The sequence below is a fragment of the Coffea eugenioides genome, chromosome 8 (assembly GCF_003713205.1).
Source record: "Coffea eugenioides isolate CCC68of chromosome 8, Ceug_1.0, whole genome shotgun sequence".
Classification (NCBI taxonomy): Eukaryota; Viridiplantae; Streptophyta; class Magnoliopsida; order Gentianales; family Rubiaceae; genus Coffea; species Coffea eugenioides.
The window spans coordinates 38348676-38371346 of record NC_040042.1 but is presented as its reverse complement, the minus strand read 5'-3'; the positions used below and the strand labels follow the sequence as shown (position 1 = coordinate 38371346).

General features: G+C 35.3%; 1 pseudogene; it reads left to right on the top strand.

Annotated features, from left to right (window-relative positions):
• The first annotated feature begins 10341 nt into the window (after positions 1-10341).
• Positions 10342-13106, top strand: LOC113780712 (annotated as a pseudogene).
• Positions 13107-22671: the final 9565 nt, after the last annotated feature.

Here is a 22671-nt window from a genome sequence, read left to right as displayed (position 1 = left end):
ATGATTTTTTTCTTCGAGAACTGTAATTTATGGTTTGAAACCTTTTCTATCTTTGTCCATCTCCCTAGTATTTATACCAAGAGACAAAAGTCTTTTGGTTAGGGGTGGCAATGCAGCGGGGGACCCCTCCCCCACCCCCCGCCCCGCCCCGCTTCCCCCGCAGGGTTAAAAAAAATTTTATTATATAATTTCATTATAATTAAATTTGAGCAAATAATCAAGTACTAAAATATCAACACATCACCAAATTATTATTCATTGTAATTTCACAATTGAAACTCATAAAAATAATTAAACAAAAGTTATTTGAATACAATCTAATATGATAAAACAAATATAATTAAAATAATCAAGTTTTCACTTTGAATTTTGATACAAATACAATCACTAAATTATTATTGTGTTTTTTTTAGAAAAAAGTGTTATTGTATTAAGTGTAGTTAGGAATTTAATATAAATGTATTAATAAATTTAGTATAAATAATTAATAACTTTTATTAATAGACATGTATAATTAGTAGCATAATTGATAATATCATTATATATATAATTATGTACACACATATATATATCTTTTTTTTTCAAACTACTCCCCCGCCCCTCGCCCCGTTTCTAAACGGGGGGAAAAAATTCCCCCCCTGCCCCCGCCCCTGCCCCAATGGCAATGGGCGCGGGCACCCATCCTAATTGCCATCCCTACTTCTGGTACTTGCAGAGTACATGTGTAGTGTACTAAAATGCAAGCTTAAAATTATAGACTTAAAAAGTAAGTCAATAGGAATTGTTTGGTCCTTCCTAAAAAGTAGTTGAGTGAAGTGGACAAGTCACTTAGTAGACTTACTGTCATAGACATGAAAGAATAATATATTGTGGGCCACGAATATAGAAATTGTGAGAGCATTCAGATTGGTTAATATTGACGACATAAATGAGCGGTTAGAAAAACTTTGAGAAAAGTCTAAGACAGTGTCTCTAGTTTCGAGAGTTTTAACATCTTTTAGGCGTTGAGGGTCTGAAAATTGAATAATCCCGATATGCTCAAAAATTGTTGGTAGAGAAATTTCTTTGCTGCTTCTCTCAAACACATTGAGATTCTTAACTGAAGTAGAAAGGGAGACGAAAGACCAAACAAAGCAAAACGGACAAGGTCATCTCAAAGTATTTGTCAGAGTGTAATTTATTTCAATGAAATCCAGAGAAATTTCTAAAATTATGATGAATTTTAAAAAAATTCTACAAAGGGGCCATTTTGAGTGTGAGATTCCGTCCAAGGGGTCTTCGCATTCAGGAAATACGAGCTTCCAGAGCTCGCATTTGCTGAATGCGAAGTCTCTTGAATTTTGTGACCAACAAAATCCAAAAAAAAAAAGAAAAGAAATCTAGACCTCGCATTTGGTAAATGCGAGGTCAATAACAATGCCAAGTTACCTCGCATTTGATAAATGCAAGGTCATTGATATTTTGACACTTAACAAATGCTCGCATTTCACTCTTTGGAGGAACGATCAAACGAGCTCTGCAATAGCTTAGTTTGTTTCAAAGTTACTTGCATTATTAGTTCCTTTAGAGAACGTCCACTGACGGAATTTTGATATAAGTGCAAGTTAAATCCGATTTATACCTGTTTTACTGCAAATATACAAGCCAAATTAGTAGCTTTGGATATGTATCAAGTCGATCCCACGAGGAGCAATTTAAACAAGTATTAGATCCTTATTTACTCTATTATTTAGACTTACAATGAATTTGAGCAGAAAAATCAGAAATATTGCTATGTAAAAAGCCCTATGAAACATCCTCCAATTGACCTCCAATTGAAGAAATAAGAAACTAAAAACCCTAGCCTTCAATCCCTTTGAAATTGAATTTTTAGGTGTTTGTGCTGGATTTTAATCGGTTAGAAAGGCTGTATGATGCTCAAAAGGTGTTGGGTTGATGTTTTTCAATAAGATTATGGAGCAAAAATGAAGATTTGTGAATTGGGTGAGTTTGGAAGAGAGAAAACGCGAGGAAGAAGAAGAAGAAGAAGAATGAAGACACTGGCCGTGTATTCGTTTTTTTATGGCCCAAGGATCAATACGCGACCTCATGGTCGCATATTTCTGGTCGCGTTTTCTTCTTTGCGGCAGCAGGTTGTAATACGCGACCACACAATACGCGAACTCATGGTCGCGTATTGTGGGTCGTGCTTTCTTCACTTGGGTTGCGGATTGTAATACGCGACCTCGTAATACGTGACCTAGTGATTGCGTATTGTGTGTCGCGTTTTCTTCTTGTTGGCCGCGGATTGTAATATGCGGCCACCAATACGCGACCTTGTGGTCGTATATTGTGGTCGCGTTTTTCAGTTTTCTGCAGAAATTCATGCAGAACCAATTTTTTTACTATTAACCCCAAAAACTCACAATGCATTTTAAATCATTTATTTACTAATTTGTATCTTACACGCACATGCAAAATGATAAATACATGCATTCTACCCCTTTGCGACGGATCAAAAACACCTTTAACACAAATCGAGGTTGTAAATGGGACACAAAATTGGTTGGGGAGTCCTGTTGAGGTTCTAAAAGTGGCAAATTGGGAGGGGGGGAGAGAGGCGCAGCTGGCTAGCAGAGATGGGTTTCGAACAGGGGTCCGACGAGAAAATGGCCGAGAGATTCCGACGAGAAAGCTGTGACCAGGATTTCGCCTGTCGGCAAAGGTGGAAGCTCAACAAAAGAGAAGAGAGAGTGAGGAGTGAGCTGGATGGAGAGAGTGAGACAGAATGCCGTAATTGGGAGGGTTTTTGTTCAGATTGCGTACCTCGCATTCGACAAATGCAAGGTAACTCAGCTCGCATTTGCCAAATGCGAGCTATTTTTCCTTTTTTCCTGAGAGACTGACCTTTGCATTTGCTCGCATTTCACAAATGCGAAGATCATAATCCTGGAACTAACTTCAAAAATTACCCTCCTTGTAGAAAAACTTTTTTTTTCATCATAATTTAAGAATTTACTCCGAAATCCAATGCCTTGTTCAAGTCATGCTCATGGCATGCAAGGAACAACAAAATTATATAAAATGAAATAACAAAAGTACCAACTCTTGCATTTTTTAGAGTCCACCTACAAAAATCGATTCTAAATTATGACATTTTTAAATAATAGATGCAAACACAGAAATTTCTAAAATTAAAGAGATGAGTTATCTATTAATTTGTTTCTGTTGATTAAATCGTTGTCATTTAGGATTGGATTTTTCCTCTAAATATATCATGAGTGTTAGATAATGTAGAGTGTTAACAAGTCTAAACTATTATCCTCTCAATTAACTCAATTCATTTTAGGAAGAACTTAAATTCACAGCCCTTTCATGCTAAATTCACACTTTATACATGTGTTAGACACTCATGTCCTTAGCTTTTAAACATCAAATTAAAACTTTTGATAGTAATATCTTTCCTAAAGAAAAATATTCACACCCTAATCTTTATTGTGACTTTTATATAGAAATTCCTATTTTTTTAACATATCTTTTATATAGAAAACAATTTCTTATACTACAGGGGCGAGGCGAAAGACCAATGATACGATAACAGGTGATTATCACTTCTCGTGTAAGAAACTTGCGAAAATTTGTTCATTAGCTTGCCTAGTTACTTTTCAGGTCAATAGGAATTGTTTGGTCCTTCCTAACAAGTCGTTGAGTGAAGTGGACAAGTCATTTAGCAGACTCACTGTCATAGACATGAAAGAATAACAAATTGTGGGCCACGAATATAGAAATTGTGAGAGTATTCGGATTGGTTAATATTGACGAAGTAAATGAGGGGTTAGAAAAACTTTGAGAAAAGTTTAGGAGGGTGACTCTAATTGAATATTTTCTGTATGTTCAAAAATTGTCGATAGAGAAATTTCTTTCTCACTTCTCCCATACATACACATTGAGATTCTTAACTGAAGTAGAAAGAAAGGCGAAAGACCAAAACAAAGCAAAACGGACAATGTCATCCCAAAGTATTTGTTAGAGTGTACTTTATTTCAACAAAATCCAGCGCCTTGGGTATGGAAGAAACAAAATAATAAAATAGAATATATGAAAAAATTTATACTCCTCGCCATATCATGAGTCTTGGATAATTTAAAGTGTTAAGTCAATCCATTTTATTGCATTTCAAATAATAAGATATAGAAGTTAATTTCAATAATTCTAAAGGCTACAAAAATAAAACATCGTTTGAGTTACGGTGACAGATAAACCAAGATAACAATCTCCGGCATAAGAATAACAACTACGGGTGGGTGGGTCTCACACAAGGCGTGATGCTGCCCAGGTTGTTTAAGTCGTGATTCGTGAAATGTACAAGGATTGGTGGAAAGTTGGTTAATGATATGGTTAAACGCATTAGCCACTGATGCAAGGGGAGAGCCTGTAAAGGAATTGATGTGCAGCTGTAGAATTTCTGCAAATTATTGAAAATCATGCGTGAAAACAATCCAAGAAAACTAACTAGAAGAATCAAAATCTCACCACTCATGCTACGAACAAAATTGGAATGATAGATTAATATGAAAGTTCTGGCAAAGTTTTATCCCAAAAGCTTTATAAACATCCACTGATAACTATTACTTATTAAATAATACAAGACACAAAGTGCCCAGAAAATATTCAGTATCTCAGGAACTTTAATGAATATTCTAGGATCATACTAGCGAGGATTACCTGTGACGACTGGAAAATTCGCTCATATTTTCTTAAAATTTCCTCTTATTTAGATTAAATTTCTTTATAATATCTTTACTACTTATTTACTCCCTCAATACTTGCAATCAATCATGGAATCAAGGGCTTTTCCTTTAGTTTTCTTGTTAGCGTAAATTAGAGTTTTTGTATATTTCGGTAGTGTGATTAATTGGTGAGGTGTGTGTACCAAATTTGGTGATTAAGAGTGAGTTGTAGATAAGAGAAAGTGTATGATTAGAAGTGATAATAATAAGTTAGTGAATCATAAGTTAAAATACTCGTACGCGCGAGTTAGGAAAAAACGGTTGGAACCGACGTACACCAGTTGTTACCGATTGAATACACCACGTGAACACTATCTTATTACCTTAATCTCCTTGTTTTTCATTGAGTTAATCAGCCCTAAATATCTCCTCCAAACAGCCGAAATTATTGACTAAATAAAAGAGAGGAAAAGAAAATTTTGAGATTGAACCTTGAGGCGACACTTGGCAACCATCCAATGGATTGTTTGACCAACTAATTTCCTATCCTCTTATCACCAAATTAACTTCATTTCTTCTTCATTTCTGTATTTTCTGGCCGAGCTTGAGGAGAGGAAAAAACAAGAGAGTAAACTCCAACTCCAACCTTGAATCCTTCTTGGTTTGAAAGAAAGCAGCCAATCCAAACCGATTAACCTTTCCTTTTAGTGCTTGGAAGACTTGGGGTGCTGAATGTTTGGGAAGAAAGTGGTTTGTTTCACACCTACAAGGAGTTTTGGGAAGGTATCATGCTTGAACTTGCTTTTCTCTTGTTAAATTTGCTAAAGTTTGGATAGAAGTCCTTAATCTTGGATTTTGATGGTTAAATTCCTAGTTTTGGATGATAAAGTGAAATGGTTAGGTAGGGTTTGAAATTTTCAGTTGTGATTATTGTTGTTTATATATTATATGATGTGGATGAGTTTGGATAGGGACTTGGGGCAGTGATTCAAGACATGAATGTGATTTTTAAGCATTGAATCATCAAACTCCAGAAATTATAGTAGAATCTTCCCTGTTTCTGACCTGTATATTCATCCATGTTAGAGGCCAAATCAAGCCTAGGTCAAAACATGAAAGTTGTAGGGAATGGAGTTAATTAGCTGTCTGCATAATTTCAGTTCAATCCGAGCACCGTAGCATGTGAAATGACTAAAATACTCCTGACTGTCAAATGTCCTATTTCGCGGGCAGTTTTCTGTTTCCTCTGAGATTGCACATTTTGACCCTGAAAATGCACGAATTGGGTGCTGATGTCTTATAGGAAATGTAGTTCTCTGTCTTAGCTTCGAAATGGCATAAAGTGTACCCCAATCCGATAAGTGTAGTTTCAATTGTGACTGAAACGCCAAGAGACGTCAAACCTGCTGTTTAGTCATTTGTCTTTAAAACTTGTTTCCAATCGCATTGTTAGACTTGTCTTGTAATTGAATGACATAGAGCCTAGTTGAAGGGTTATTGTGTTAACATTGCGTATGTGTGACTTTGAGGCTGAATTGAGGAAAATAATGAAACCATAAATGGCTGAAAAATAGCGAAATACAAAGGGCATGCTGTCCAAATTTTCATTCGAGGGTTAGACATGCGTACTCGCGACTTGAGCGAAGATTTGAGGTCAAATTGAACTTGGATTGTCTATGGTATTCGAGTCTTCTTTCATAGAGGTATATAAGCTGAAATTTGGTCGAAACTGGTACCCTTGGAAAAATGAAAGTAGTGATCACTCGAAATATGTTTTTCTCATCTTTTAGACTCAAATGTGAATTCCAAAGTTTTAATCGTTTCTTTAGCGACACCAAAAGAGCGAGCATGAATTTTCTAGAGTTTGATAAGTAACATGAATACTATCTAAATGAGTTTCATTTACTTGATCTTCTTGAAGCGAAACTCCTATGTTTCGAACCCTAGTTGATTTCAAGCTCTTAAATGATATTGCATCTCAGATTTGGACTCCAACCAAGGAGTTACACCTGAACGTGATTTTTGACAAGCACTAAATCTTTGGTGAGTGCTTCCAAGTACATGATTGAACATAATACTTGATTTAAATACTTGATATTTGATTGGTTTGGTCGGGCAAGGGTGTACTTTATCGCACTTGCCCTAATGTGATATATATACTTGTTTATTGTTGCAATTGACTTGATATACTTGTGTATGATGTGCACACTCTTTGGAATTCCAAAACTGTGGCTAGTTAATCCAGTCGAACCGGCAAGGGTTTGATCGATTAGATAACGAACCCTAGGTCTCTAGTTTGTCGAGTGGAGTATTATCTTCTCGACTAATCGGTACTCGAGTATTACCACCAGTATTTATCTTATAGTTCGGGTCCTGTAAGGGGTTTGGTCGGTGGACGGGGATTGGAGTTAAGTGATGTACTACTGGATTGGTTACCTTACTTGAAAGTTGATGGAGTGTCAACTACTACTCGATCAAGCTATGGTGGGGCTAGTTTACTAGAGCAACTGTATCCTTTTACGTGAAATGCTGAATAGTTAATGTTTGGCCATACGAAGTGTTATTGCTCATTTTTTTGATTTGTTATACTCGCTATTTCACTATTGTGATACTTTCACTTTTAATTAATGGTCAATTTGCTATTTGGAACCTCACTGGGCTTTTAGCTCACTCTATTAGTTTTGTTTTCCTTACAAGGGGTACGAGCGAGGCGTGAGACTTGTACAGGCTAGCGTAGTCTAGTTTTTGGAAATTTTGTAATTCTACTCACACTAGTCGTTCGATTAGGATTGAATGTATTTGTACGTTTCCCACTTGAAACCTATTGTTTTCTTTACGTTCGAAGTTGTGAATTATATTATCCAAAATAATGAGTGAATCCTAGTGAGAATTGGACAGGTGGTCCGCTAAACCCTGGAGTACGCCCTAGGCACATTACCACATTAAGATCATTGTGATGGGTACTTCTAGATTTTATCACACGCACTTTTAGAGCACGTTTGGGATAAATGCCGTAACTGATTGTATATTCTATCCATTTTTCAATTTATATAAAATCATGGGGAAGTTATGTGGCTATTTTGAAACCTTAGGGGGGTCACCTGGCATTGTGTAAAATTACAAGAGAGTTACAAGTAATTTACCCTAAAATTTATTTGGATTGCTAAATTTTTCTAAAAGTTTTTTTTTTTTTTTTTTTTTTTTTTTGCATTTGAACACCTTTTTTCAATCACTTTTATTTTTAACCACCTTTTTATCTAACAAATGTCAAATTGCAAAAATGCTTTGATTCTAAAAAGTTTTCCAAATAATCTCCAATCCAAGCAAACCCATCTATAGATCTTTAATAATGTTTTTATAATTTAGTTTTGTACTAATATGTTTTTTCCTTATCATGTGAGATGAGCAAGATATTTTTCTTTTTCTAAAATATATGTAATTACGGGGATAAAATTTAACAAGATCTATATCCATAAATATATAATAATTTTTATTATTATATTAGGGATATTAATTTTTTTTAGGCATTATTTGTTTTGAGTGATACAAAATATTGGAATTGACTAATGATTTTAGGGATACGTAGACAAATTAAGAGAAAGATGATATTAGAGGGTGAAGGGCAAAATGACTAAACGTTAAGGGGATTTACTATGATTAACTCTTAAGGGTATCAATATCTTTTTGACATCTGCGCAATATTAGAGTTGACTAACGGTTTAGGGGGTAAAATGAGAAAAAAAATAATGTTAGAGGGTAAAATGCAAAATTGGTTAAACCTTAACGGGAGTTTTTGTGATTAACCCTTTATTATATGATCGACAATTTCAGATGTTAGTCAAGAATAATTATTCAAAAAAAAAAAAGAAACAATATTTCTCTCATTTTGCCAACAGACCATATTAGCATCTAGCAATCAATTGAGGAACGTCAACCAGAAATCAAGTTGCACACCAAGTGCAAGTACAAAGTGTGGTCTCGAAGGAATCCTTAATTAATCACGTTTTTCTATGATTCTAGTCGAAAAGTAGTCAGTTAACGGATTCTGGAAATTATATGGACGCAAAATGGTTAACCACAAAAATATCGACCTGAGTGCATGAAATACGATGAATTTATCTAATCCGAACGGCTGAGTAACTTTTAACTCATGATCACTTTGTCATTAACAACGAATAGAAGTTCCCGCGGCTAAGGATCTCCGGTACCTGAGAATGATTCATCAACAGTACACAATGAATATTTGCACTAATCACGATCATAATGAATATTCAATCAATTTCTAAGTGTTTAATGAGAAAGAATTTGTGCACGAGGAAGAAAGATGACCCAGCAGCTGCGGACCATGTGTGACCTTAAATGATAGTCTTCACCAAGTAATTTTCCGTTTCATTAAAAATCTTGGGACCACCAAATTGTTTCATCTCTCATGTTTCTTTTTTAAAAAAAAAAAAACTTTTTCTTGTCTATCACACATTCTAAAATGAAGCAAATTAGCTTCAGGATGACAATCTGATATAGATTTTAGGGATAGCATTGGAACATTACTTAAAAATTTTTTTTTTTTTTTCTAAATCTAGCATACACCTGATATGCACATATGACATTAAGTCAACATAAAAAAAGAAAAAACTAAAAATTATAACATCAAGTACTCCACACAAATGAAGGCTTCCTGTTAATCATCATCTCTGGTAGATGATCACATTAATCCCAGCTTTGAAAAGTATTAGTCATGGTCGATACGCGAAAATTGCAAGTCGGTGGAAGCTTACTGGCCCTTTCTGTATTAAGTTCTGACAACGACGTTTAGCTCCAAGAATATACCAAGAAAATTAAGTCCCATTAGTTCCAATTGTGTGGACATCAACATTAGTTCCAATTAAGGCTAGAATCTGGACATCAACATTAGCAAACATTTTTCTCCTACTCTTAGTTGCCATGAACATTCCAGTTTCGATCACCAATATTTCTTGGCTCAATGCACTTTTAAAATATTGATTTTACGTCCCTTACAAAATTAAGTAGGTCAGATTTGGTTCCAACCTAAATTTCTGATCACTTTTTAATCTAAATATACCACGTGACTCACACGTAATCCTTTTTTTTTTTAAGAGATAAACAAGTTCAATTTTATGAACAAAGTACGAGAGACGTTTTGATCGATTTTTCCTTTGTTTAAATCACAAGAATCCACTTGGATGACATTTTAGAGAGGTACACTTACTTTGGCTCAATAATATATATCAATGAAAAATTGGCTGGAGATAACTCTTGCTTTGATAAGACCTTCTCGGCTAACAAAGCTGAGGTGAAAATTAATTAGTCAAATGAATGATCCATAATGCAAAACATTAGGAATTCAACATCTAATTGTTTCTGATCTCCTTTACAAGTAATTTTGGGGGTTTGAAAAGTACCAGGAATTGGGTCATGGTCGATATGCTGAAAATCTGAGTCTGGCGGAAGCTCACCGACCATATCTTTGTTTAAGCTTTGACAACGAAGTTTATGGTTGTTTGGGCAACCATAAAGCAGAACAACGAGAATCTTTAACGGCTCAAACGTGTTCCCAATCCACAGAAACTTTTATCATTCAATCATCAGTTTGTAGCCCATCCCAACAAAGGCCATGTGGGGACTTCGCTCATCGACATTAGCAAACATTTTTCTCCTACTCTCAGTTGCCATGAACTTTTCAGGAAGCCATGTTTCAGCTGCTAAACAATTTCAAAATGAGACCGATCGTCTGGCTCTGCTTGAATTCAAGAATCAGATATATGACGACCCGTTTGGAGCGCTGAATTCCTGGAACCACTCACAGCACCATTGCCGGTGGGAAGGAGTCACTTGTGGTGCTCGACACCAAAGGGTCATTGCCTTGATTCTGAGGCATAAGCAGTTGTCTGGAACCATATCTCCTCACGTCGGAAATCTAAGCTTCATGAGGTTCATGGAACTTCCGGGGAATCAATTCCATGGTGAGATTCCCCAAGAATTCTGTCGCCTCTTCAGGCTAAGAGCCTTGAACCTGTCACGTAACGCAATCAGTGGAAAGATCCTAGTAAACTTGAGCTACAGCGCAGAGATGATAAATATTAGCCTAACGGGGAACAATCTAGAAGGGAAAATCCCGATCGATCAGCTGAGCAATTTGAAGAAGCTTGAAATTTTTTATCTTGGCCAGAACAATTTGACAGGAGAGATTCCCTCTTCCATTGGGAACCTATCTTCATTGATCAGAATTGGTCTCGAGTACAACAATCTGGAGGGAAATTTGCCCATGGAGATGGGGCTCTTCAAAAGGTTGAAGTATATAGGACTTCCCGGAAATAAACTATCTGGTATAATCCCTGCCTCCATCTTTAATAGTTCAGCCATTACTGTCATTTCAGTGGCAGCCAATTCCTTTCATGGCAATCTCCCAACCAACATAGGTCTCAACCTACCAAATCTGGGAGTATTATTTCTTGGGATGAACGAGTTCTATGGAAGCTTGCCAACTTCAATCACCAATGCTTCTGGGCTTGAGAAACTTGATCTTTACCGCAATAAGTTTGCAGGCCAAGTTCCAGCTAATTTAGAAGATCTGACAAATCTTCAATATTTAAATCTTGAAGAAAACCTCTTCGGCGGTAATTCAACTGGAGACTTAGATTTTATTGCATCGTTGACCAACTGCAGTGATCTCAGAATTCTTTCCTTGAGTTACAATAAATTTGGAGGTAATATACCTAGAGTCATGGCCAATCTCCAAATCAACTCACAACACTACTCCTTGGGGGAAATCAACTGTCAGGAACCATTCCAGAAGGATTCGGAAAAATTGCCAATCTATATGTACTTGGCCTTGAATCAAACTATCTTTCAGGGGTCATTCCAAGAGATTTTGGCAAATTACAAAATTTGCAATTTCTAAGTCTATACCAAAATGAGTTGTCAGGACAGATAGTCTCCACTCTATGCAACGCCACCGGTCTATCCGAGCTGTATTTGTCGACCAACCAATTTGAAAGGGCTAATATATTTGACAATGTTCTTACAAACTGTCAAAATTTGCAATATCTGGATATATCTCAAAACAACTTCACTGGAATTATACCACCACATTTTCTGGAGACACACTCATCACTGATTGAAATGGTATTAAGTGAAAATTCTTTCACTGGTTCTCTGCCTCCTGAAGTTGGAAAGCTTGTACATTTGGTGAATTTCTCGGTTTCCCACAACCAACTTGCTGGAGCTATACCCATCTCACTTGCTGACTGTTCAGATTTGGAGAATCTTTATATGGATGCCAATTTTTTCCAAGGAACAATTCCACCAAATTTGGCTTCTTTGAAGAGCATCCAGCAATTAGACCTTTCAAGTAATAACTTGACTGGTCCAATACCCAGAGAACTTGAGAAGCTTCAATATTTGAGGTACTTAAACCTTTCCTACAACGACATTGAGGGCGAGATACCAAACACTGGAATTTTCAGTAATGCAAGTCAAATATCATTGACCGGCAACAACAAACTCTGTGGAGGCATTCCAGAATTGGAGTTCCCACCTTGCCCAGTGATTAAGGGGAAAAACAGAGGAAAGCTGAAGGTTGTCATATTGCTGTCCATTGTTTTACCAGCAACGCTTCTGGTTCTCGGTGCATTGTTGTTATATTTCTTGGTATATCATAGAGGAGAAAGAAGAATGGTGGCAGGATTCTCTAGCATGCCCCCAAGAATCGATGAGCTCTTACGGCTTTCTTACCATGAACTTCTTCGTGCAACTTCTGGATTTTCTCCAGAAAACTTAATTGGTTCAGGAAATTTTGGAGCTGTCTACAAAGGAAGGCTAGAAAAACATGGCAACAAGCTTGTAGCAGTTAAAGTTCTTGATCTTCAAAAGAACGGAGCTTAGAAAAGTTTTAAGGCCGAGTGCAAAGCACTGAGAAATATTCGCCATAGAAACCTCGTTTCTATCCTGAGTTATTGCTCCAGTATTGATTCCAAGGGTGATGAATTCAAAGCTCTAGTCTATGAGTTCATGGAAAATGGAAATCTGGACCTGTGGCTGCATCCTTCAGAGACAACTGATCAGGCAACAAGCTTAAGAAGTCTTAATCTTTCTCCGAAGCTAAATATTGCAATTGATGTGGCTTCTGCATTGCAGTATCTTCACGACCACTGCGAAGCTGAGATTGTTCACTGTGATCTAAAACCAAGTAATATTCTTCTTGACAATGATCTTGTTGCTCATGTGGGTGATTTTGGATTGGCAAGGCTTCTCCCAAAACCCGTCAACACTTCTTCCGAGCAAAGAACCAGCAGTACCGTTGCCATAAAAGGATCAATCGGTTATGCAGCTCCAGGTAATTATAATTTACAACCTTTTTATGGTCAAGATGTTATTTAATTCTTTTTAATTTTTTATTATAATTACTATGAGATCTCTAACCACCGATGCATAGTAGCTACTTTTAATTAAGTCATTTCGTTCTAAAAGAAGGTCCATTATGCCCCAATCTAACATTTGATTAATTTTAATCACTTAGTTTTTTTTTTATAGTTTTTCTTTTACTACCCAATAATAATATGTCTAGAAACAAAATCTCAAAGTATGGAATGGGTCTTGCGGCATCAACTCAGGGGATGTCTACAGCTACGGTATTCTTTTGCTAGAGATGATTACAGGAAGGAGGCCAACAGATGATATATTCGTGGGTGACCTTGATCTACATAACTATGTTAATGGGGCTTTGCATGAACGAGTTTCTGAGATAGTGGACCCGTTGCTTTTTCTTGAAGGAGATGAAAACAGAAATATGACTCCTGGAGGGGAAACTATTAATGGTGGAAGAGAGATGGAGTGCATTATTTCCCTATTGAAAATTGGACTCAAGTGCTCTGCAAGATTACCAAATGATAGGATGCATATGAATGAAGTTGTCAGAAAATTACATCTCATTAAGGATGTTTTCCTTGGTGTCAGGGTGCATCAAGAAAATCTTGAAGCTTAATATCTACAGGTATACACAAGAATTTAACACAGCCCGCAAGTTGAAGTCCATTTTTTCTATATTAGGTAAAGAATTTTATTCTTGACCTAGGCTTGCAAGCTAAACTCGTTCTACCGGTCAAAATCTGTTGTGCTTGCAAGCTATGGAAAAAAAAGAAAGGCAAAAGCTATGTGTTGTGCTTACAAGCATGGAAAAAGATGTCTTGATTTGCAGCTGCTTACAGGTCTGAATCTCCAAGCTGAAGTTGTTAATGGGCAATGATGGAGCCAAGGAGGGGCAGAGGGGGGCCATGGCCCCCCCTAAGTTTTGAGAATTTTAATTCATAATATGTAAATATGTGTGTAAAATAAAATTGGCCCTCCCTAAATTTTTACAATTTTAGTTTATATTATGAGAGTTGATATATATATATATATATATATATATATATATGAATTAGTCATCTTTGAATGGAATGGCTTGCAAGCTTTAATTTGCCATGAATGTCCATATGCCTATTACATTCATTGTTTGGCTCATAGGCTTCAACTTGCTAATGTTGCAGCTTCTAGAGAAGTAGATTCTGTTCACCAATTCTTCTCCAATTTAATTTTCATTATCAACATTGTTACTGCATCTAGCAAACGTAATGATGAATTAAAGGAGACTCAAGCAATTGAAGTTGCTACTAAGATTGCTAATGGTGAACTTGAAACTGAAAGGGGGCTTAATCAAATTGGCACTTTAAAACGAGCTGGAGATACTCGTTGGGGTTCTCATTTGGATTCTATTTCTAGTTTACTGAAAATGTTCAATGCTACTTGTGTGATTTTAAGTAACATTGCAGTAGATGGAGGTTCATACTCTCAATGTGGAGATGCAAATTTTGCTTTGAATCAGTTGTTATCCTTTAAGTTTGTTTTCACTTTGCATCTTATGAAAGACATTATGGAAATTACTCATCTTCTTTGTATAGCATTGCAACGTAAATCTCAAGATATTTTGAATGCAATGCATCTTGTCTCAAGCACAACAAAGCTACTGAAGAATTTTCGAGATTCGGGATGGGATGATTTCTTGGTGAAAGTTGAATTATTTTGTGAGCAACATCCAATTGATATCCCATGTATGAATGCTCAATATATTGCAAGACGTGGTAGATCTCGAAATCATCATGATGAGATTTGTGTGGAGCATTATTATCGAGTGGATATATTTCTTGCAACAATTGATTATCAATTGCAAGAGTTACATAGCAGGTTTAATGATCATACCGTGGAATTGCTTGTTTTGAGCACTACTTTAGATCCTAGAAATGGATTCATGCTGTGCAAGATTGATGATATTTGTATGCAGAGAAGTTCTATCAGAATGATTTTATGGAGCAAGAACTAGTACGTCTAAGAATAAAACTTCAACATTTTGAGCTCGACATTCCAAATCATCCCGAATTGCAAGAATTATCTGGTATTAATGAGTTATGTCAAGGCTTGGTGAAGACAAGAAAATCAGTGATATATCCTCTTATTGATAGATTGATTAGACTTGTTCTTACTCTTCCTGTATCAACTACAACTACAGAGCGGGCATTTTCAATTATGAAAATAATCAAGACAAAGCTCCAAAACATGATGGAAGATAATTTCTTGAATGATTTGTCTAACTGTGTATATAGAAAAGGAAGTTGCTGAAAATTTTAGCAGTGATTCAATCATAGATGAATTTAGTTCTATGAAAGAGCGTAGAGCTCAATTTATTTCAAAGAAAAGATGTTGAAATTTCAAAGTATGTTAACATAACTTTTATCTTTTTTCAATTGAAAATAGTTACATTTATATTACATGGTTATATATATATATATATATATATATTGCATAGGTGACATATTGGAGAGCATCTTCTCATAATGTGCAAATTGGATGGTTTGTGATGTTATAAGATATTTAATCAAAAGTTATCTTTTTTGTTAATTTTTGTTATGACTGTACCGCATATTTATGAATAGACATACCTTTATAATCAAATTTAATATTTGATATTTTTAGATGTCATATATTTAAATAGAAGAAAATTATTTTGAACATAATATATTAAGATAATTTTATTAGGAAAAAATTTTGGCCCCCCAAAAAAAAAAATCCTGGCTCCATCACTGTTAATGGGGTGAGCTAATGAAGAAGACACCTTTGGCTTTCAAACATATTCCTGTAGTCTTTCTTTATAAGAATTAGATGTTCTGGGAGGCTGTCAATTGGTTCAATTCTGCTTGAACATCTTAATGCTTCCATATTATGCTTGGATCTTGTGCTTGAATAATATGCAATACATTATACTTACAATGCATAAGGGGATAAATGGTGAAGATCGATTGTACAATAAATTCATATGTTCCCTTATTAGCATATCCATATATTGCTCAATTAAGTCACCTTGCCTCTTAAAGCTATGGATCTAGCCATGGTGGGGCTCATACTTTTATGCCATATCTTGATGATTTTGAACGTAAAATGTTAGTAGGGCCTAGTAAGTAATCTAGGCAATATCGGGTTGAAAGAAAAGTTAAAGAAGGAAGTGAAGGGGAAGGAGAAATGAAAAGAAAAGATAAAATGTTAAATAATTGGAGGAACTGCCAAGAAAAAAAAAAATCAGAAGGGAAAAGGATTTTTGAGTGAACAATTTATCCATGTGCAAGTCGCGTCCTCTGGCTCTGGCAACCGAACTTAGGGTCAAAATTCGTGAGAAGCACAAATTGGGTAAAGTATCAATTGGGAACATTCTACCATCGTAGTAATAACAGACTCTCCATTAGCAGAGAAAAAGGAAAGCAAAAAAGTGTATAGGGGGCAAAGTGTAATATTTTGACAAAACTTTCCTTTTTTTTTCGAGGGAATGTTTTGACAAAATTAGTTTATGAAGCAATGTGAAATACCAACTTATATATATATATATATATATATATATATATATATATATTGTCAATCGTCAACTCTACTCCTACTCAAGTGAAATACCAACTTATATGAAGGTGGACTTTGTTGCTTTGATAATATCATTAAATATTAATCTTTTTTACATTGTTAACTGTTAATGTATGTATTTACGAGTTTAGATGTATGTTACATTTATCTTAGTTTGAATTTAAATATCAAACTTGGCAAGTATCTAAAACCTGCTAGCCTATATACCAACAATGATTTGTTCGTTAAACAATCCCATTTTTAACTTGTTAGTTGCTTTGATAATATCATTAAGTATTAATCTTTTTTACATTGTTAACTGTTAATGTATGTATTTACGAGTTTAGATGTATGTTACATTTATCTCAGTTTGAATTTAAATATCAAACTTGGCAAGTATCTAAAACCTGCTAGCCTATATACCAACAATGATTTGTTCGTTAAACAATCCCATTTTTAACTTGTCAGTTTGAATTAAAATATCAAACTTTGCAAGTATCTAAAACCTTCTAACCTATATACTAACAATGATTTGTTTTCTGTTCGTTAAACAATCCCATTTTCAGTTTGTTTGAAATGACATTGCTATTTAAGCTCTTACTTGTGTTAATTCCACTTTGCACTCTTTACTCCAACTATCATTTGCATCCTTAAACTACGCTTTGCTCTCTAAACTATAAATTTTGTCCAACTTAAATACAATTCTTCCCCAAATGCTCAAAATTAACAGAATAATTCCCATATTCCGTTAACTTATCATTTTAACTAAAATTAACCAGATGTATTGGTACCTAAATGTCAATTCAGAAACCCTTAAAACCTCTTAAAAATCAAACATTATTTTCTTTTTCTTCCTTTGTTCTTGCATTTCTTCTTATTTCCTTTTCTACTACCAGACAGAAGGTACCACCATCGCCAGCAGCATACAATCAATAGTTTAGCCAAGTCTAACACCAGAATCAATAATATGCATATCTCTCCATCATTGAAACCCAATATACATGCTCCCAAAATGCTTCGATCTCACACTCAACATTACCCACAATTAATACAACCCTACCTTCAAATCTAGCAGCACCTCTGCTTCCAATTTCCACTTTCAATTTACAGCAGAAAGTCCAAATATTCTGGAATCCCCACAAAACCATGGTCAGACCAGACAATCTTTTAATCACCCCATATTTAAACCCCTATATCCAAAAAAAAAAAAAATTCCCAACTAAAAGAATTGTTCTCAACCAAAACAACAACGATGGTACCAATGCCGAAGAACAAGAGACATTTGTGGTCAATGTAAAAATTGATGACAATGGGGTGTGATATGAAAAAAAAAAAAATCAATTTTTCGTAACTGCATCTAACTTTTAGAATTTCTAGACTAATTTTTTTTGGTTTAACCAATTTCATGGATAACCTAGGTTTGAAAATTCTAGCACCGTTAGATTGGTTTCGTGGTTGTTATTTGAAATCCTCAGTACCCTTGAACCTTAGTGACAGCAACTTTTCATCTCTGCTAGTTGGATGTCAAGAAACTCATCCAGAAATCACTATTCTAAACACTGCTAAAATTTTAAAATGCCTTATCTTAGAGTTTAGGCCTATATTGACGGGCAAGACACCGCTTGCACCTTGGATTTCAACAAATTAGAAATTTTTGCCAATTTTTTGGAGATTAAAAATTGAGTTGGAAAGGTGAGAGAGTTAGATTATTGGGTGGGCTGGTGAGGAGTAGAACAAGGAAAAGGGATCATTAAATTAAGATGAATAAGAAGCAGTAGATGAAGGTACACCAAAAGAATCTCAGTGGACTGAGAGGATTTTTTTTTGTTTTTTTGGGTCTCATGAATTTACAATTTTGTCCCCAAAAAATTTTGTTTCTTTCACGTTCCGTCTAAGAATTGCATTGAAGTGGGACGAAAGTTATAATTTAGGGAGTAGAGTGTTTCATTTCTAAAATTGAAGTTTAAAGGGTGCAAAATGAAATTAACCCTTCTTGCTCCCCTTCGTTCTTGCTTTCCTGCATCCCCAGCTCAACTCATCTTGCTAGTATAATAATCCCAGCATCCAACTTTCCCTCTCATATTTCTTCAACTATATATTAACCGATCTCAACTCCGCTCCGGCGGTCCTTTTTGGACGGAAACCTAGACGTTTACGGAAGCTGTATGTATGCATCAATACCTGTTAATCTCTCCATAGATTATCCATGGAAGACAAAGAAACAGAGTTCCTCTGTAAACTCACAGCAAACCATCTCTTTTTAGCCCAATTCGGGTGCCTGTGAATGAGATAGCAAGAAAATTAGATCTACTCAAAGATCTGGCATTTACTTCAAATCAGATCTCGGGGTCGGATCCTGTTCTGAGAAGTAAGGAAATTTTTCCTTACTAAATTTGACGCCGGATATGATTTGCTTCGAGCCAGATCCCAGGACCGAACTCACTTTTGAGAACTGAGAAGTTTCTTTTGATTTGATCTGACTTCAGAGTTTGGACTTACGGTCAGATCCTTGTTAACGGTTAAAATTCATTAAAATTTTACCACCAAATGATGCCTCAACTTTAGACAAAATGTTTCTGATCACTTGCGCTTCTTATGTAGACACCGATTCACATGAAACAAAACTTTGAAAATTTATTTGATCATTGACTATAAGATACAATTCTTGAATCATAACAATTGTAGCTGTGCAAGATCATGTAAAGGATTGATTTACTATAGAAAATCATTCTTCACATTTTAGAATAGTTTAAAACTACGCTCTATTGTTCTAATCGATCTATTATATTAGTGTATATTATAGACAAACAAACTTTGTTTTATCCTGAAAGATATTTATCCTTTGTAATAGATATTAATAGTGAGCAAGTATAGCCTAAAGAAAAGTGGTTACTGCAATTTATGATTTTTTTTTGAGAACTGTAAATTATGATTTGAAACCTTTTCTATCTTTGTCCATCTCCCTAGTGTTTATACCAAGAGACTAAAGTCTTCGGGTCCTTGCAGAGTAGAGATGCAGTGTACTAAAATCCAAGCTTAAAATTATAGACTTAAAAAAGGAAGTCAACAGCAACTGTTTGGTCCTTCCTAACAAGTAGCTGAGGGAAGTGGACAAGTCATTTAGCAGACTCACTGTCATAGACATGAAAGAATAAATTGTGTGCCACGAATATAGAAATTGTGAGAGCATTCAGATTGGTTAATATTGACGGAGTAAATGAGGGGTTAGAAAAACTTTGAGAAAAGTCTAAGATGGTCACTCTAATTGAATATTTTCTGTATGCTCAAAAATCGTCGATACAGAAATTTCTTTGTCACTTCTCCCATACACATTGAGATTCTTAACTGTAGTAGAAAGAGAGGCGAAAGACCAAAACAAAGCAAAATGGACATTAATGTCATCCCAAAGTGTTTGCTAGAGTGTAATTTATTTCAACAAGGCTTTCAACAAAATCCAGTGCCTTGTTGAAATAATGCTCAGGGCACGCAAGGAACAACAAAATAAAGTAAAATGAAATAATCAAAATATCAACTTTGTGGAAATAGAGTCCATCTACAAAAAAGTTACTTCTTTAAATGACAAATACAAATATGAAAATTTCTAAAATTAATAAGGTGAGTGGATTATCCATTAGTTTGTTTCTACTTGAAACCTTTTCTTACTTCATTCATCTTCGTGGTATTTACACCAACAGACTCAAGTCTTCTAATCCTTGCAGAAAAGACATGCAAATGTACTAAAATACAAGCTTAAAATTATAGACTTAAAAAGTAAGTCAAAAGCAACTATTTGATCCTTTCTAACAAGTTTTTGAGTGAAGTGGAGATTATTTTTTGAGTAATTTTTTTTTTTGAGCGGTACAAAATATTAGAATTGACTAATGATTTTAGGGACAAGTAGATAAATTAAGAGAAAGATGATATTAGAGGGTGAAGTTCAAAATAAGTATACTGGAAAGGGATTTACTGCAATTAACTCTTAAGGGTATCAATATCTTTTTGACATTTCCGATACGCAATATTAGAGTTGACTAACGATTTACTGATAAAATGAGGAACAGATAACATTAGAGCGTAAAGTGCAAAAGTGGTTAAACCTTGAGGGAAGCTTTTGTGATTAACCCTTTATTATATGATCGACAATTTTGGATGTTAGTCAAGAATAATTATTCAAAAAATATTTCTCTCATTTCCCCAACAGGCCATATTGCTTGAAAACCATGGTCCTGATCTGGCATCTAGCAATCAAATGAGGAACGGTTTTCTATGATTCAAGTACGAAAAGTAGTCAGTCAATCAGCGGATTCAGGAAATTATATGGACGCAAAATGGTTAACCACAAAAATATCGACCTGAATGCATGAAAAACGATGAATTTATCTAATCTGAACGGCTGCGTAATTTTTAATTCATGATCACTTTGTCATTAACAACGAATAGAAGTTCCCGTGGCTAAGGATCTCCGGTACCTGAGAATGATTCATCAACAGTACTCAATGAATTTCTAATTGTTTAATGAGAAAGAATTTGTGCAAGAGGAAGAAAGATGACCCAGCAGCTGCGGACCATGTGTGACCTTAAATGATAGTCTTCACCAAGTAATTTTCCGTTTCATTAAAAATCTTGGGACCACCAAATTGTTTCATCTCTCATTTTTCTTTTTTTTTTTTAAAAAAACTTTTTCTTGTCTATCACACATTCTAAAATGAAGCAAATTAGCTTCAGGATGACAATCTGATATAGATTTTAGGGATAGCATTGGAACATTACTTGAAATTTTTTTTTTCTAAATCCAGCAGACACCTGATATGCACATATGACATTAAGTCAACATAAAAAAACAAAAAACAAAAAATTATAGCATAAAAAAAAACAAACCCTTCTTTTTTAAAAAAAAATTAAAATTTTTTTGAAAAAATGGCATTAAAACAACATAAAAAGGGGAAAAATTGGGAACATCGCCTAAGAACATCAAGATTCTTGTGATTTGTGTTAATTGGGAAGATCAAGTACTCTACATAAATGAAGGCTTCCTGTTAATCATCATCTCGATCTGGTAGATGATCACATTAATCCCAGCTTTGAAAAGTATTAGTCATGGTCGATGTGCGTAAATTGCAAGTTGGTGGAAGCTTACTGACCATTTCTCTATTAAGTTCTGACAACGAGGTTTAGCCCCAAGAATACACCAAGAAAATTAAATCCCATTAGTTCCAAATGTGTGGGCTATATACAAGATTCTGCAACAGCTCAAAACATTCTTCCCATTCCGCAGAAACTTTTATCATTCAATCATCAATTTGTTGCAAATTAATCCATCTTTGCCTTCACAGCTCATCGAAATTCCAAATACCATGTGGGGATTTCGCTCATCAACATTAGCGAGCATTTTTCTCCTACTCTCAGTTGCCATGAGCTTTTCAGCTGCAAAACATTTCCAAAATGAAACAGATCGCCTTGCTCTGCTTGAATTCAAGAAGCAGATATATGATGACCCGTTTGGAGTCTGAAATCCTGGAACCATTCACAACACCATTGTCAGTGGGAAGGAGTCACCTGCAGTACCCGACATCAAAGGGTCATTGCCTTGACTCTAAGGGATAAGCAGTTGTCTGGAACCATATCTCCTCATGTCGGAAATCTAAGCTTCATGAGGTTCATCCAACTTGGGGAGAATCAATTCCATGGTGGGATTCCCCAAGAATTCAGTCGCCTCCTCAGGCTAAGAGTTTTGAACTTGTCAAGTAATGCACTCGGTGGAAAAATCCCAGAAAATCTGAGCTACTGTGCAGAGATGATAGCTATTGACCTAAGCAGTAATAAGCTAGAAGGGAAGATTCCAATTGATCAGCTAAGCAATTTGAAGAAGCTTAAAGGAATATATTTCACCAAAAACAATTTGACGGGAGAGATTCCCTCTTCCATTGGGAACTTATCATCATCATTGAACGCACTCGGCCTTGACTTCAACAATCTGGAGGGAAGTTTGCCTCTAGAGATGGGGCTCTTGAAAAGGTTGGTGCAA